General features: G+C 37.3%; 1 protein-coding gene and 1 long non-coding RNA gene across 2 annotated transcripts in view; one reads left to right on the forward strand and one right to left on the reverse strand.

The window, feature by feature from the left end:
• The first annotated feature begins 2,858 nt into the window (after positions 1–2,858).
• The window catches only part of LOC127632094 (glycerophosphodiester phosphodiesterase domain-containing protein 5-like), an 81,094-nt gene continuing 64,782 nt past the window's right edge, over positions 2,859–19,170 (forward strand). The window contains 1 exon segment of the mRNA XM_052110578.1: positions 2,859–3,146. The gene's annotated coding sequence lies outside the window, so the exon portion shown is untranslated.
• Positions 11,650–15,707, reverse strand: LOC127632121 (uncharacterized). Its single transcript, XR_007969047.1, has 3 exons — positions 14,963–15,707; positions 13,221–13,365; positions 11,650–12,002 (listed from the first exon to the last, which is right to left on the reverse strand). It is a non-coding gene; the product is annotated as an uncharacterized LOC127632121 (long non-coding RNA).

Genomic DNA, 19,170 nt, shown 5'->3' on the forward strand with positions numbered 1-19,170 from the left:
ATATATGTTTAAGAAAAAAAAAGCTCTTAAAATTTCTTTAAATGGTTTTGATTTTCTATTAGGTGTGGGTTTTGTGCAATGACCACCTATGTGTGGTATGCATTCTCCAAACATGTGGCACTACTTCTAATGACAATCTCTTATTTACCAGAAAGTCTCTTTAAACAGCCAAGTTTCTCCAGCAGGTCAGTCTAGCAAGTGTCAGATTTCTCAAGTGTGAAATAGAGCCTCCAAATAAATACGATTGATTTGCTTTAGTGGCACAACACTCACATTTTGTTTATCTACGTTAAAAGATTCATTCTTATGTTTTATGGAAATGCAGGAATTCTGCACAAAGGAGTCACTGAGATATGGGCTGAGCCACACATGTATGATGTAAGATGCGTGCAAATTTCCTTATGCTGATGTAATTTAGAGCTACATTGCACACATTTGAGGTTCTTATGTATAGTAAGAGGAATAAAAATTTGAGACTCTGGCAAGAGCAACATAATTCATTGCTTGCAATTTTACCCTAATTGATTTATGTGCAAAAACTGATTCATTCATTTTATACTTGGATTTATGCAAGTCATGTAAAATAGCATAAAATACTAGTAATGGTAGTTTACAGGTAATTTGATTGTGTTGCCTCAACATTGCATCAGTCAGCAATTTTCATCCGTATTGCTTATGTTGGTCTGATCATGCTGTGAAACAGATTCTTTTGTAAGAGATACAATTGATCTCCATCTCTCAAGCAGCAGTAATCAGATTTACAGCACTTAAAGGGATAATTCACCCAAAAATGAAGTCGCTGTAATCATTTACTCACACTTATGTTGTTCCAAACCTGTATGAATTCTTCCATGGAATCAAAAGGAGATTGTTAGGTAGAATGAAAGCCTCAGTCACCACATGCTTTCAATGCATCTTTTTTTTTTTTTCCATATATGAAAGTGAATGGTGACAGAAACAGAATATCCTGCAAAATTTTCCTTTTGTGTTCCTCAAAGAATCAAAGTCATAATTCATTTATGGGTGAACTATGCCTTTAAATATGTGTGTGTTCACATTAAGAAACTAAAAGAAAAAGTAGCAAATAACAGAAACAGTCTCTTCAGTAACGAAGTGCTGTTACCTGAGAGCTACCTCTGATAATTTGTTCAACAGATGAGAATTCATTATATATTATGTTGGCTCTTTCTTGACCAAAAAGGGAACAATCCAGCCCTGAGCCTTTGTCTGCTACAGACTCTGAACCATAGTGGATAAGAAGTAATTGACTGTGCCCTCAGACCCTTTTAATAATTGAGGGCACAATGATTCATTCTCGAGTTGCTAATCCCCAAGCAAGGCTTTGTAGTTTTTTTAATTATTCAGATTACCTTGCCCTTGAATTAGGAACAAAAAGTTGTAAAACTCTCAACTTTTTTAGCCAATACCATGTAGACCACTAGATGGCGAACAAAGAACGATACATCACACAGTGTTATAAATTGAAGGGTGTTCTGTTCCTTGCATTTGACCGTATTACTGTAATCAAAATAAAATTGGAACTTTGCGTGAGGTATTTACTTATTTGACACATTCTTCATCTTCTTTCTTCCAGTTTATCAGACATCTGTACAAAATAACACCTTTCCAAATCTGCATTTAGGAGATCTTTCATGACATTTATCTCATGAGTGAAGGCGCAGACATGCTAATTCATAAGTATAACAGAACAATATCCAATTTGAATCAAAAACACATATCTTCATGAGTACTGATGTATAAAATACGAATAGCAGTATCAGTAAAGAGTAGTAACCATTCAATTGTCCCATTAGTAATATGGCACTACAAGCTTCTAGCTGAACAGCACACTGATTGGTATTTGAATTTCAGAATGTCACATTTGTTTCATGGTTTCCAAATAAACTCTCAAAAAGTATATTTTTCTTGGTGAGTTATAACTCACTGGAAATAACAGTCACTATTCAGATGCAATATCCTCTGATTCATTTGAATAACTCAAATGAGCAAAGAAACAAAATGCTTCAAATACATTCTTTTACTTTCACTATGCCAAGATTGTCACCTTATCAGTTCTATGGAATAACAGCGTTTATGTTTTCTCTCATTGTCTCTCCCCGCTTCCAGTCCCCAGCACCCATGTCTCAGTTTGTTTTTTCTGAGGGAGAGTTCAGAGATAACTGAGCAGCTGAAAGCAGTGACTAACAGCTGATTAGAGATTATAGGCATCCATTTTATTTGCACAGGGCCTGAAATGTCAGGGCAGGCAATTTCCCGCCAATCTGAGCACACACACACACACACACACACACACACACACACACACACACACACACACACACAACACAAAAGAACAACCAGATCACAATTTGAATAATATTTATAATGCCTTTTTTAACGAAAGAGTAAAACTGTAACAATAAATGGAGAAAAGTTAATAAAAAGAGAAAAAACATGTAACATAAATAAATAAATAGGCATATAGGCTACATAAGATTATTACATAAAAGTCAAAGATGTTTTGGCTTGGTAGAAATCAAATTAAATAGGGTTTCAAGGTTTTGCAATAATCTATATTTTCCCTGGCTTTGGAGCTCATTCTTTCCACTATCTTGTTTAGTATATTTATTTTAAACTATGCACATTTAAAGTTCTCTTCAGCCACTTACAGTTATAACTGTAATTTGACAATATAAAAAATATATATGTATACACCACTAAAAGCTTTATTAGCATATTGTCATTATTTATTTCATTCAGAAGGATCCTCACATTGGACAGCAGGGAGCAAAATAAGACAGGGCAGTATTTAGCCACACCATTATAATTTAGCCCCGCCCACAACCAATCGGTCTGGGCTGCTGTCTCACTGCCATAAGCACGAGCTCAGGTACTCCACTACAAGGACTAAACAAAGAACCGAGCGAACAAACAGCATGTATTTTTAGTCAAAACACTGTGCCTTTCTTGTCTCCCGATGCTAGTGTTTTAATTTCGTCACATATTTATTTTAACATTCATCGATTGTATCGGAGTTGTTGTGTCAGTTGAACCTGTCCCGATAGGTGTTGAAGGAACGCACAGAGAAAACTCTCCTCCAAACGCTACCTGCGGATAAACGAGGGGGGCAAACGCGTCTAGATAAGGTAAGACAACTTTTTTATTCGCTCTTTAAAATTATTTGTTTAACCGATTAACACTTTTAGATTTTGAATAAGCTGTTAAAACCTACAATCGCTGTATTGAAGTCATAAGTCAGACTATATATATATATATATATATATATATATATATATATGTTTTAATTTAATGTTAGAAGTAATATAAAACTGCAGGGCAACTATAGTTGTTTACACTGGGCGCAGATTTGGGCATCCTGGATAAATGGTCTTTATTTCATGCATGACAGGTATATTAGAAGAAGTAGCATTTTACACGTATGAGTATATAACTAAATGTGATAGATTTTGTAAACAAACACGTTGTTGTTTGGAATTCCTCGCGCATGGCACGCGGAAACGCCCGTTGTGTTTACGCCAGGTGACATACAGGCATCTGTTCCCCCCTCTGCACAAGGGAAGTGAATTTATAGCAAATGGGACAACGTGATTTACCCAAATAGGACATCTTTCTGGAGCAACATCTTTTATTGGTCCTGAAAACTGCGGTCAAGCCAGGCTCGGTTCAGAAATGCATGGTCAAGCCATACTATATATTCGGTTAGAAACTATCTATTCTTTCAGTTAATCACAGCCAAATCCATACAAGTCAAGCCACTGGTTAAAAATAATGTTATTTCTGGTCTAACAAATTATATTGATCCAGGAACATACTCTTCTTGTGTAAATCACATTAAGCACACTAGATGGTAATGATAATCATATTCTGAATGTGCAATTTATACAGTATCCAGCTCTGAAGGCTTTGACCTGATTGATATCAATGCAGATTTCCCAGTTCATTCTAAGTAAATCACAATTTGTCGGTTAGGACATTTGTTTTTCTTATTCCTCCCTTTCCACTCACACCAAAAGACTAAATCTGGCAGGCACCAAATATTTTGTAATTATGTAATGCCATTCAGTTACATAAAATCCCATTGTATTGGTATGTAAAAAAAGGTTATTTCTCTCTTTTTCTCTTTCTCTCCCCAATTTGGAAGGCCCAATTTCCAATGCACTGTCAGTCCTCATTGTGGCGTAGTGACTTGCCTCAATCCAGGTGGCGGAGGACGAATCTCCTTTTCCTCCGCTTCTTTTCATGTAGCTTGTTGAGCGCGTTATCGCGGATAAGATTGGCATCCACCGCAGCATCCTCTCACCATGCATTCCACCGAGAGTGAACCACATTATAGTGACCATGAGGAGGTTACCCCATGTGACTTTACTCACTGAGCTACCCATGCCCCCGAAGGTTATTTCTCTTAATGAAATCATCTAACCCAGTCCTGTTGCACAACCATAAATGGTTAAAACAGTGGCATACACATGAATGAACAAACACTACTTTTATTATAGCGCCTTGGAATTTAGCTTTAATCTGTCCTCTAAAGCATTGAAGAGTAAAGATCTGTTCAACGATGTGTTAGCTGGCTATAAAAGAATCACTGCTGCCCATCTCAAAGGAAACAGTCTTAATTTATCTAGCATGGTGGGTGAATGTTGAATTATCCCTTCTTATCGTAAGTGAGCTGGGTGATGCTGTGAGATGACCTAATGCCAGTCCTGTGGGAGCCGAGCTATGCGCCATCTTTGATTAGTCCACACCCCCCTCCCACATTTCAGGAATAATGAAAGCGAATCTGAGACTCAAAGCTCAGCATTACATCATTAGAGGACCCTCTTAAGAAACCGCAATTGATTGGTTGTGCTTTGAAACCTGGCACTCTTTAATCTTCATTGTGTTTGATGTAGGGTGATTTTTAACTTTGTACTTAAAGCAGAAGTACCTGTTCATTGTAGGGTTGCAGTGGTATACAGGTTTCACGGTATATTGAAAATTGATGGTTATCATATCATGTACGTTTGCTTATCTATGGTATTCCTTCACTTGATATTGAAGAGCGCAGACCTCAAAACTGATGTGACCAATTTCAATTCTAGTGAGATTTTTCTAGTTTAAAGCGTTACGGAGGAAGTCAAGTCAAACCTCTCAACAGTAGCAGCCCTGACAAACAGCACTGAGGAGAAAAAGAGCAACACATGTGCTATGTGCTAATTTTATTAAAAATTATACATCACCTTTACAAAATTGTTTCACAATTTTAAATGAGTAAAAGTAACTTATATTTTGACAGTGTTATAGTTTCATATGAATTAATCTAATGGTAGAATCTATTAGACCTCATTTTATATCAACAGTGGCAGCTGTAGTTAAAGTTTCAAGATGTTTCAGCTAGAATTTATCTTTTCATAAATACTATAATTTGTTATTATTACTGTTATTTAAGACTAGCTACACTGATCTAACCATAGTAATGAGGAGCCTTTCCTCCTGTGTAATATTTATGTTCTGTTTGAATTATGTTTGAAATTAGGAAACAACTGGGATAATAATGGGCTTGTATATGTAAATAAGCTTTTCAATATTTAAAAGGGGGAAGAAAACTTCCTGTCGCTTTTTTTGTTGTTGACGTCAACAACAAAAATAATGTCACTTGATGCATGTCCTTGCACTTGAAAACCTTGAAAAAACTATGCAGCATAAAAGGAAATGCGACCCAGGATACATTAAATACAGGTTACGGTTTAACTATGGTGGGTCGCCACTTGATTTCCAATGTAAAATCTAGTCCTGAAGCAAAACCAGTTGACAACAACTGAGTCAAAGTTACAGACAGAAGCAGTCTGGCAGTATATGTTAATTGTTAATAATCATAGGACAGTACTTTAAAAGCTCACACAGCTGATGTTATTTTTAATTTAGTAGTTCATTTTACATGCTACGCTAACATGCTTTAGTTATAACATGTTATAGTTGCATGCTATTTATAATGTTGATAATTCGGTTTATCATTATAATTCTTTTAGCTTTCTTATTTATTCTATTAATTTTCAAAAGAGAGAAATTTCAATTATAATAAAGTATTTGATTAACCAAAAAACAAAACAAAACCCATTCTGTTTTCACTCCTTTAAAGGTCATTGTAACTGATAATAATAATTGTGTAATACTGTGATACCGTGAAACTGTTATATTTTCCGAGATGTTTATGTACTGTGAAAATCTCGTACCGTTGCAACCATAGTTCATTGGCGTTTGTTCAGTATTTTCTCTGCTAATTAGCAGCAATTAAATCAATTATGAGCCCCTATTGGCTGTGACAAGATATTTAGTCCTTATAGCACAGAAAAGAAACATTAGGGTCACATGCTGGCTGATAAAAGTAATAATTACTGTATCTCACCTATTTCAGACCATTTTGGAGCATAGGTTGGGGCAAAGCAGATGTTGGCTGTGGCTTAAACTGAACGTAGCTACCTTGTTGCCCAGTCAATCAATAACTTAACAGGCAGCTTTTTTTGGATGAAGGTACCGCTTAAGGAAATGGGTTTCAAACAGTCTTCCAAGTCATCATAACATCATGTCTAATGGTCCAGAATGAATTCAAATATGCTTTAGATTTAAGCTAATTTTGAATGTCTACAATGCTCATGTCTTGTTAGAATGGATGATGCACTTCTTCAACCGGCAAAACAGAGTGTGAATTTTGGACACTTTATACACTCTGCGCTTGCTGCTAGCTATACATAGCTGTAGGGGTAGAGTAACCTGGTCACGATGCTGGCCTGACAAACCAATAAATAATGGAAAAAAGGAACTAGCGAAACTTCAGTGTAGACAGCACCTGTCGTGGAATATCGCGATTAATCTCTCTAAGTTGTAAGAAAACTCTCGGAGTCTTGAGTTCCAGATGCCAAAGTTGTAGTTTATTGAACACCAACAAACATGAGACCGGCCAGCTGTCCGTTCTGACTGTCTTAGTCCAAAACCTCCTCTTCTATACAGTTTGTTATCTGGCATTACCTCATTTCTGTGCCCCTTTGTTATTTTTGTAACCAATGGATACTATTTGCCACCATTATCTCACAGAGCCTTTTGATATCTTTTTACTGGTAGAAACTTGGCTTTAGTCTATCTTCAAGGTCCTTAGTCTCATTGTTTTGTTACAGCTGGGTGCTCTTTGTGGCCTCTGCAGCGACAACAATTTTAGTAACCTCATATGCTCTCTCCTGGGTCACACAAAGGCCAGGAAACTCATATAAGTATTTTGATATATAAGAAACATACTAGAATATTGAAAAATATACTATATATTCCCACCTCTGAGACTTAAAAAAGTCTCACACTCTATTTCCCTCAAACCAGAGTGCAGTCACACAAGCCAGCCTGTCCCATTCCATCATGTAGCCAAAGTAGGCCACTCAGTCCACTATCCAATGCCATCTTTATGGGGCTGCACTCTGCAGAACTTGGGACCAAACCTCTCCATCCACACTTGGCTAGGAAGGAGTAAAAGATCCCAGTCCTCTAGCTAGCACTGTTCCTGGGGGTGGGTGACAAAAATCAACTCATTTGTAATAAGCATGTGCATGCAACTGTAAAGCCTTGCGTGATGTAGAGTACAATTGATTATCTATTAAGTAGAAGAGATATATATATATATATATATATATATATACATACACACATGCTTAACAAAACACTAGTAAAAGTAACAGTAATATGCATCCTTCGTTGCCAGAGGAACTCACAGACAATTCCGGTAGCCTGGAGCGCTATCTGGTGGTGTGTTGGAGCAGACAGCGGGTTTTTAAACCACCAGTTGAGTCTATTTGCTCTTGCAGCCAAGCACTGAGGTGCTCGCTGCTCCTTTCTTCACATATGTTCCTCACATGTCTTCTTTTGGCAAATACTTCACATCCATATTATGCTTAAACATAATCATCATCAATACTACTTCTACTTGATTATTGTAATAAAGATATACTTCATTAATCATTATAAGTAATTGGTTACATTGAGAGTAATAGGGGAATATGTCAAAAATAATAAACAAAACACCCTCTAACTCCTTTCTTGAGTTGCTATCTATTCTGTTATGTAAAATGAAAGTACAATAGTCTTGCTGTCTCCCTTACTATCAAAAACATGAGAAAAGTGTAAAATAAAATTCCCCTTAAAAATAAAATTCCCCCATTGTTGTTTCTTGATTGCTTCTCAGTAAATCTCATCAAGTTCATCCAATCCTGGCCCAATGGTATATTGTCTGGTTGCTACAATTGTTTGCGTTGGCATCATTGATACGCAGGCCCGCCGACAGGGGGGGACAAACGGGTCTGTTGTCCCGGGCCCAGGGTAGGGGGGGGGGGCCCAGAACTGGGCCCTCATTAAATTATGGAATAATTGTTAAAAAATAAATAAAATAGGCATATTTGTGGAAAAAATATCTAATATTTGAGTTACATAAAAGCTTTTTATTTGTTTTCTTCCTAATTGTCCTTGAAATAGTGGTCAAGAACCCCCGCCCACCCCCAAAACAAAAATGGTTTGGCCACTGATCAAAATTTGATGTTGTCATTTGATTTGAAGTTCAGTAGGCTAACGTTACGATCAAAATGTCCGGTCAGCACAAGTCTGATGCTCAGAAAAGAAAAGAAAAGAGAAGAAGGGAAGAAGAAAATAGAGGCCTTCGAGATGTCCTAAACAAATATTTTAAAAAAGGTGGTGACGGAGAAGCTGGAACTAACGTTAGTAAAGTCAACGTAGAGCAAGGTAAGAAACAGCGCAGCCAACGTTTATGAGTGTTGTCAAAGACCCGGTACTTCGGTACCAAGTCGGTACTAATTTTGTTTTAAACGTCACGCCACGGTACCAGGTTTTCTCAAACCCGGTACTTGATGCGCGTGCATGCCCGAGCGCGTGCAGTTAGCGTCCTCTTCATAAAAGTGCTGAGACATTGCGACCGGCGGTGCTGCTGATGTGGTGGCTGTAAATCCACTTGTTGATAAGAAAGGAGGAAAGAGACACATATGGAAATATTTTGGATATTAGCTCATAATAGCGATGCGGCACGCTCGTTTTTACAGGCGCGCAAGTTCATTGTTGCATAGCAACGACAGATGCCACGGGAGAGCACGCGCTTGTGGAAAGGAGAAAACGGTGCGAACTGCGCTCTCCATGATGACGAGGAAGAATTAGCAAAGAATTCATTGATTTCTAGCCCTTGCATTAGCTTTACTACTAGATATATTTATGGAGATGAGAAATAAAAAGCCGGCTGAAATGCGTCACTGTTGGCATCGGTGAACAGATAATGGGCCAGATCCGAGTCTATTTTTGCTGCGCTGCTCATGCTTAATTAAAAGTGAAAGCACAAGAGAGGAAGAGCAGAGGAGGGGAACAGGAGAGGAAGAGCAGAGGAGGGGAGAAGAACAAGAGAGGAAGAGCAGAGGAGGGGAACAGGAGAGGAAGAGCAGAGGAGGAGAACAGGAGAGGAAGAGCAGAGGAGGGGAGAAGAACAAGAGAGGAAGAGCAGAGGAGGGGAACAGGAGAGGAAGAGCAGAGGAGGGGAACAGGAGAGGAAGAGCAGAGGAGGGGAGAAGAACAAGAGAGGAAGGGAACAGGAGAGGAAGAGCAGAGGAGGGGAACAGGAGAGGAAGAGGAGAGGAACAGGAGAGGAAGAGCAGAGGAGGGGAACAGGAGAGGAAGAGCAGAGGAGAGGAACAGGAGAGGAAGAGCAGAGGAGGGAAGGAGAGGAGAACAGGAGAGGGAAGAGCAGAGGAGGGGAACAGGAGAGGAAGAGCAGAGGAGGGAACAGGAGAGGAAGAGCAGAGGAGGGGAACAGGAGAGGAAGAGCAGAGGAGAGGAACAGGAGAGGAAGAGCAGAGGAGAGGAACAGGAGAGGAAGAGCAGAGGAGGGGAACAGGAGAGGAAGAGCAGAGGAGGGAACAGGAGAGGAAGAGCAGAGGAGGGGAACAGGAGAGGAAGAGCAGAGGAGGGGAACAGGAGAGGAAGAGCAGAGGAGAGGAACAGGAGAGGAAGAGCAGAGGAGAGGAACAGGAGAGGAAGAGCAAGGGAAAAGGAGAGATCTGGGCATGGGGGGGCCCATCTAAGATTATCTTGTCCCGGGCCCAGGCAAGACTGTCAGCTGGCCTGTTGATACGGTTACCATTTGCTTAGCCTCCGTTCTAGTCATAATTGATCTCAGAATGGGTATAATACAACATAACAAGAATGCAAATAGGGTCAATCCTACTACTAACATTATACCTATTTTTATTAGCCAAATCTTCCATGACCCAAAAAGGTCATCAAACCATTGCCCAAACAGCTGATCTCTCCCTGCATTAGATTTAACTTCCTTTCTCAGGTCACGCAGTTTCTTCATTGCCTGGGTAAAAGCTCCTTCTGGGGATGTATTATTTGGTAGGAATGTACAGCAATCTGCTCCGAACATAACACATACTCCTCCTTTATCTGCCAATAACCAATTTAGTGCTTGACGATTTTGCCATGCCATTTTACTAGTTGCTGCTAATTGGTGTCCTAACGCCTCCAGTGCCTCGTCAGTATAGTTTATAAATCTTTGTTGGTTATAGTAAATGTAATTAATCCACTCTAAATTTTTGTTGGGTGTTACCCATACGAATATTGACTCAAAACCTGATTTTATTTTATTCCTAGCTTTAAACTGTTGAGGTATTCCTCTCGGTTGGCCAATTGCATCCAGGTAAACACCAGAATCTGGGGCGTACGCTCTTTTCACCCTTGCTTTGTTGTGGACTAAAGGTTTTGGTGCAGTTTGGATTTCAGAGGGGTCCCATTCTACCATAGTTACTTCTTGTATTAGCCTTACTCTAGTGCACAGTCCTGTCCAGTCTTTAGGTAGTGAGGTTTTCAATTGACCTTTCCCACATAACCAAAAATAGTCCACTATAGTTTCTGTTTGTTCCTCATGGATTTTTATCACAGGCGATACTAGAGTTTGATTTTCACATCCTGTAAGGCAATGACCAACAACTACGCCTAGACATCCTGGAGTTATGTTTGCAGTAAAATTTTGTCCTAATGTTGCTGTTGCATATTGCGGTCCACTAAACCTAATCACATTATCATTAAAAAACATTTCATCATCTAAAGGCCCTGTATAGGAGGCAATACCTGTCCCAAATATGTTAGTAACAGCATCATCAACACTAATACCTCCTTGAGCTTCCATTCTTTCTCCATGTGCCACAACTCTTCCTCGAACAACTGCGCTTGTTGGCCTGTTTCATTTCCTTCAGTTGCTTCTGAATCTGTTTCAGCAGGACGATCACTTTCTTCTTGTCTTTCTCCTTCTTCACCTTCTTGGTCCTGTTCTTCTGTGACATGTACTTCCGTCTCACTTTCTATGCTTTCCTGCTCTACTGCGGCACTTCAATCCCTTTTTCTGCCGCAGCGTGCTCTTCCCCTACTTTCGCTTGTCCTTCTACTTCCTCTTCTCTTTCCTCAGATTCTGTAGCCGGTTCCTGCTGATCTTCTTCTTCCTCGGGTTCTTAGTTTTGTGCTTGCTGCTCTTCTTTGTCTGAATCTTGCCTCAGTATTCATCGTTGGGAAGTCCATATTCATAGTTTCTTCAATACAGTCCGGTCAAGTGCTCTGTACTTTCTTAATTCACATTCTGGAGTATTTCGTTTTAGGTCAGCTTCATTGGAAAGGCCATCCAAGATCCCCAAGGCTGATTGTAGGGAACCCACTCTGCAGTATGCTTTCTTAGAATTGTTCATCTGGTGATCCTGGTACTTCTTGGGACGTTTCTCTGGTAGGCCCCATCATTGGGGGCAACACTTGTCCCAAGTATGTCAGTAATAACATCCATATTAATATGTCTTTCTTATTCATTGGTATTGTAGGCCACAATTGTTTTCCACCTTCTCTCCTTCAGCGGGTCATCCTGTCCTAACTTGCTGTTGCCATCATTGAAGCATGACTATTTCATTTTATGTGCATAAAGAACACTGTAATGTATGAAACATACATTACAGTGTTACATGTTGTTACATGTTAACATATGGTTACATGTTTTATATTAACTAACAATCATTACTTTCTGCATTCATTTGATTAATATATTAAATGATTTCCCTTATTAGAGTCATTTGCTACACACACATTTGTTGCATCTCATTTCTAGCACTAAATAACACATGGGTCCTCTGCCTCCTCCAGGCAGGAGCCAGGCATAGCCTGACTTTGTTCCAATTAAAAACATTAGATCATCCCTTTAGTATCTATACACAACATTTTTCATGGTCATTCACAGAAAGGGTCATTCACAAAAGGCTATAATTCTCCACAGAGGAGGTAAACTACCACAGGTGTTCCTTATCTTAAAACTCCCTACTCATTCACTTATCACATACATTTCATTTCCTCCTGTTTCCCAAGGGCTCTCAATGTCTGTATCACATTAATTAATTTTCCCTGCAAGCTAAGCTGTTTTTCATAGTTTCAGACTATATCAGAGTAATTCAGAGTATTAAATCAATAAAAGAATTATCAAATATATAACATATCATTGGAGGAATCAATTTCCTCCCATTTTGGTCTTTCTGTTGCATTGGGCCATTTACATGGATCAGTACTTCATCTGGTTTTTTATTTAATCAATGGTAACACACAATATTATATTATTCCCCTCTCACAAATTGTTGTTTCAATTGTTATACCAATTGTAGCCAACCCTGCACCCTATTTCTTAATTAATTCCATTTATATTGTTACAAACAAACAAGACAAGCAATCTTAATCTTTAGTCACCACCATGTATCTTTTCCATTCCGCATTACTTTTAAAATGTACATGAGTTCAATTAAAGCATAAGTAAAAGTAATATATCATCTTCCAGTCTAAATTCATTATCATACAAACATTCCCCATGTTTGTTTAATACTTCTATAAAAAGTCAAGCACTCCTTTGTCTGCAACGGTTCTCAAAACTTTACCACCAAAATCAATCTATAATAATCCTTTACACAGGGTATGATCCCCTGATAACACAGTGACAGAATGCTTAAAATGCTGTCGGGTTCAGTGGAACTTTCAATTTTTTTTTTTTTTTTGGGCAGGTCTCTTCTAGACCTCCCCTTTTGATGCTTCTAATCTAAGAGCATTCATACACTTCCTTAAAACCCTTTCAAACCTTCTTGGGCGGTGACGCCATTGTCAAGTCTTACCCGTCATTGGGTCGTCACCTCTTGCCACTGGTCTTGATACTGCTCAGTCCTCAATCCTTAATAATTTGGTATCAGTAAACAGATATTTTCTTTTTCAGGGAGTATCACCAGAGAACCGACACAGCCAGTGGAACAACTACAAATGCTTAAATATGGAGACAATTCAAAACATGGTTAAATTCAAAAAAGCATTATTAAAAATTCATCAATCTATTAAAATTGTCCAAAGTAAAAGTAAAATATGCTAAAATTGAACTCATTTATAGATAATTAATTTCCATTCAGGTTTTATTTCTGCTACTTCAGCAAATGTTACACAAAACTATGTGGGGACTAACATCAGAACAAAGCCTCTCAAGCTTCTAGGAAGCTTAATTAAAAACATCACCTTAATTCAATAATAGTCTCTAGATAGTTTTTGAACCTACATTTATTCTTTCAGATGAATTTTCAACTTAATCTGTTGTTTTCAGTATAAACCCTTAACTTTAGATTGCCCTCTGAATATATAAAATCTTGAATCATTGATGAGGAGAGCTGTTTGAACTCCTTCATATCACTCTATCTAACATTATTGTCAAAGCGCATCATTTTACATATATAAAATAAAATCAAAATAAAATGAAATAAAACAACTTATGGATATTTCTTCAAAATCTGCTCTTGTGTTTCTGTTTCAAGCAGACACTTATCAATTTTAGACTGAGAGTAAGGGGTGGGGGCATTCCTCTCCCTCACACTGTTTCTAATCTCATTACAGTTATTTCTTATTTTTTCATTTTACAATCTCACAATAATATATTTAATTTATTCTTCAACAGTAGAAAGTGATATTTATAATAACTGATTATAGTAACTGCTTTCAAACTTTCTCATTGCACACCAACAAAAAACTACTCTCATCTTACTTCTGTCCATTCAAACAACATACAAATAACCTTCTAATCTTTAATAAAACAGAACACAATGTATTTTTTGACATTCTCTATATAATCAATTCAACTTATTTTTAGCCTTCTGTTCATGCAGAGCTTTACATTTACAACACCTATCTTATTATTAATATATTATAATCCCTTTTTATTGTTAAGTAATAATTTGTTATTACTACTTTCTCCATTTCTTACACTTTCTCAGGTGAAGGAACTTCCATTCTATCTAATAAAATAATATAAATCAAGTTTTTAAACTAACAGAAAATTAAAAGATTAAACAGAATAAAGTCTTAAAGACAAACATATCTAAAAACATATCTCTTTTCTTGTGTTTTGAAATAATTGCTCAGTAAGATACACTACGTACTTTTAATTTCTCATGACTCTTACATTATTTATTTATTTTTTTTATCCAAATGTTTCATGTACTTTCATGTATTAACTATGGCAAACTAAAATAGTAGTAATAGAAATAGACACTCAATCAGCACTTTATAGCACACACTAAGCTCCTTTTTTTTATTCTTTTCTTTATTATGAGGGTACTCTCTGGAAAATTTGGGGGAGTAACCAATCCAATAGGTAACTCTATAACTTTGCCACATGTTTGTAATATTTACTCTTCAAATCAATAAATCAGTGGTTAGCTGCTGGATTTAAATTTAGACCCTCAGAACAATTTAGACTCGGACATTAAACCCCATTGATGGCATTCTGGAAAATCATAAAGTGATCGTATAAGACTGAAATAAACTTTTCCAGAGAAATTTTAATCCACATTATAAATGGCAAATCGATAATGATTACCAGCAGCAATGAGCGCAGGAGGATATATCAGATCAGTCACATCATTTTCAGTCTTCTTTGTGTCCTGATTTCCTCCTGCAGCATTAGTAACTTCCATAAAATCATCTTTCTCAGCCGTCTGCAATGGGGAGAAACTAGTTCCAGAATGAGTTAGTGAAACAACACACATAATAATAACAAATGAAACACAGAATAGACACATGAATATGAAGTTATTAACATTCATATATGAGGAAGTTATGATGTTCAATTTAATCTTAACCTTTCTCCATGGGCTTCACCCGCCCCAAAGACTAATTTTTAAATGATCCAAATCATTCTTAAATTTATGTTCCTTTAATTTTAGTCTCAAATGCAGCTTCTCAGTGTATCCACGATCAACCAAGACCTATTCTGTGTATACCAAACAAAAAATAAATAAAATAAAAATAAAATAGCTATCTATCTGCTTTCTATCTTTTTCTAAAGTCGGGGCCCCTTTCTGTCTGTCTGAAGACATCAAGAGAGGCCTGTTTCCCCTCAAAGCCATCCTCAATGCCCTCATCAGACAGTCCCTAACAAAAATAAAAAATCTTTTCTTGGTTGATCAAGTTTACACCGATAACGCTGCACTCACATTTAAATTGTTCTCCAGACATTTTTAAAATCATAGAAAATTCAAAAACAACTTTCTTGTGTTTAATTTAATAATGTTAAAATAGTATTCTCTCAAAAACTGGACCAGACAGAACATAAAATGGACACATGAATGTGAAGTTTTCACATTTAAGGTTTAACTGCATAAGATACAAAATATAATTTTCTTATTTTATCATATCTTTGGTCCTCTTTTGCCATTTGCTTTAATATAACAACACTTATCTTAAATACAACCTTGGTTTAAAATACAATTACTTATTTGACTTTAGTTTAGCGCTAATACACTAGATTCAAAGCTTTATTGTTTGTCCAGATAATGTGATTTCCCAAATGCAATTCAATCACTTTAAAGTTATCACTTTTTTATAATCTAAATATTCTTACTCATCACTTTGATATAAAAGGAGTTATGATCTGACACATGTCCATTCAACAGCTGCTCCTGCTCAGTTTAGTTAATCTTACATCAGGCTTCCTTCATGGCATGAAAAGAACAGCCCAAGAATAAACATTGTCCAGTCCACTAAGGGTTAACTTTTTGATTTCATGCACATTTTTGTTTTAAAGCTATTTGTTTGTTTATACTGTATTATATTTATCCTTATACACACACACACACACACACACACACACTTACACAGACATACACATATATTTTTTATCATTGGTTTTCATTCTACAATCATAATATTTATTAAGTGCCCTCTTTGTTTTTAATCATCAGATCTCTTCTGCCTCTTATATTGATGAAAATAGTCTAAATAGATTTTCATTTATGTAAATTTCATACATACTCCTCATTAGTTATGCAGCAAAGGATCAACCTCTCTATCTTGATTGATATTTGTTGGGCTCATATAACATACACTTCCATACGCAATCACACTTCAGTCATACTTCCCATACTTTCAAACACAGATACTCTCACAAACACAGAAACTTTCACACTTTTTACAAACACAAGGCCTTTATAAACACAGAGCTCTCAAAAAATATTATACTAAAACAAACCTATTACTTCTGCCCCTCCTTTTGCTCTCCTCTTTTTATCCCTCTCTCTCCTTTATTTCCATAAAAAAACACTCATTATTTACAGTGGTTGATCACTATATCTGTTAATTATTTTTATATTAAAACTCATGTACTTCCACCCACAGCTGTCACATCCATTTTGGGTCTCTGTTCAAGACAATTTCTACATTGGTGCTAATTCTCCTTTACTCTCCCTTTTAAATATCACCTTAACATTTTTGACTGTATTTAATTTGTTCATAACTCCAGAAATGATCACTCATTCCCTGTGTTTCTATTATTCATCTTTTTAATTCTATATCTTTTCTTCTCTCAGTTAGTCTCCTCTCAAATTCAGTAACAGCTTATTTCCACATTATGATTTCTGTTTCATGAGGAAAACTGAGACAAGGAAAAAAAGTCTCTCTGTTTCTGTGCATGCTCACAGCCCTCCCTTTACAGCTCCCTATTCTCGCTCTAGCAGCCCCTCCCCTACAGCTCTTCACAGCACTTAGTCTCTAGCGTACTGTATGAGAGAGAAATGTTACCTGCTGCAATTTCTTTCCAGTCAACAAACGGCCATTCTTGTTCTATTTCTCCTAAATTCACCACTTCAGTTAAGGTTCTCATTAACTCCTTTTTTACAGTTAATTTTCTCTTCTGCCCTGCGTAATCTATGTACTCTGATTCTTTCCAAAAATGATCGCTTCCCTTTGACACTATCAGTTTATTCTCCAATTCTCTCTCCCACTCTTCAGATCTGCATTGATCTCCAACTTTACAAAACTTGCTTGTCTCTGCATTTTTCTCTAGTCTTGTTCACTGTAATGGAAAACATTTTGCCTTTTCTTTATCTTTTTCCCAATTATTCTATTTTTTTTTTTCTCTTCTGAATCTCCCCTTCCCCTCACTCACAGAGCTGTCCGTTCCGCTGACCAGTGAGTGAGAGCAAGGCAGGGAGTTATCAGAGAAGCAGGTGCCATTTTGCGTCTTTTATACTTTTTCAACAATTGTTTTATTCAATTCACTGTTTCAATTAGTTTTCCACTTTTACTCTCATTTAGCATTTCCTGCTTAGTGCACCTGATTCTCTGTATTATTCTGCCTTTGCACACAATACATCATCAACATTGCAATCATGCATTTGAATAAACACAACAACAGCGCATTTAGTACCGCAAGCACACATGCACCAACAACATAGTTAGTCATGCACATTATTCATTATCTCAAACATGCACACATAGTTCAACAATTCCCCGTTTTCTGCACAGTCCGGGTTCTGTCAAACACTGCAATAAATAACTAAATCTAACACCTGGAGGAATTTTGCGCGAATTTTCACTTTTCTACCCGTGTTAGGATTTTCACCTGTACAGGATTTTAAGCCACTCTTCTGGCAAAACCTTGAATAAATGCACCTAACCGGGAATTTTCACGCGCGTCGCTTCTCGACTCACCCCCAGGCTTTTTCTACCTTTTTCAAATAAACTTTCTTAAACTCTCTTTAAACAATCTCACCCCCCTATTTTTGAAATCTGGAACTCGCCTCTATTTTAGCCAATTAGTTCAAATTATTCTATGTCCGGACTGGCAAAAGTCTTAGGGAAGCCACTTACCGGGACTCGCTACCACAGATCACACAAAAACACCTTAAGCAAAGATGCTTACCTCAGTTTCTGGTGCCGGTGTTTCTGTGCGATTCGTGCAAGCTGTCCCACCAGCGACCTCTGCCCCCTTGACCTCAATGCCAGCCCCAGGAGTTGGGCGCCAAAGATATGTCGTGGAATATCGCGATGAATCTCTCTAAGTTGTAAGAAAACTCTCGGAGTCTTGAGTTCCAGATGCCAAAGTTGTAGTTTATTGAACACCAACAAACATGAGACCGGCCAGCTGTCCGTTCTGACTGTCTTAGTCCAAAACCTCCTCTTCTATACAGTTTGTTATCTGGCATTACCTCATTTCTGTGCCCCTTTGTTATTTTTGTAACCAATGGATACTATTTGCCACGATTATCTCACAGAGCCTTTTGATATCTTTTTACTGGTAGAAACTTGGCTTTAGTCTATCTTCAAGGTCCTTAGTCTCATTATTTTGTTACAGCTGGGTGCTCTTTGTGGCCTCTGCAGCAACAACAATTTTAGTAACCTCATATGCTCTCTCCTGGGTCGCACAAAGGACAGGAAACTCATATAAGTATTTTGATATATAAGAAACATACTAGAATATTGAAAAATATACTATACACCATACAAATGTAAGTTTAATGCTTCACCACCACCACACACTTTGGAAATATGTACATTGTTTGAGATATAAACGTTTGACTGAGGTTGGCTAATGCTCTAAAGCTAGCGACAACTCTTAATTGCATATGTTTGAAATGTCACTTCCATCAGCTGTTAAATTACGATTGTTTCTGTGTTGTAAACAGTTAAGTGTTCCATTTCGGACGAATATATGCTTTGAAAATTCATACACTACATGGCTCAGTGCATAGTGTATAGTGTATCATGCATCATTTGTGATTCAGCTAATGTAACCTAACCTTCCTACCT

This window comes from Xyrauchen texanus, chromosome 38 (assembly GCF_025860055.1).
Source record: "Xyrauchen texanus isolate HMW12.3.18 chromosome 38, RBS_HiC_50CHRs, whole genome shotgun sequence".
Classification (NCBI taxonomy): Eukaryota; Metazoa; Chordata; class Actinopteri; order Cypriniformes; family Catostomidae; genus Xyrauchen; species Xyrauchen texanus.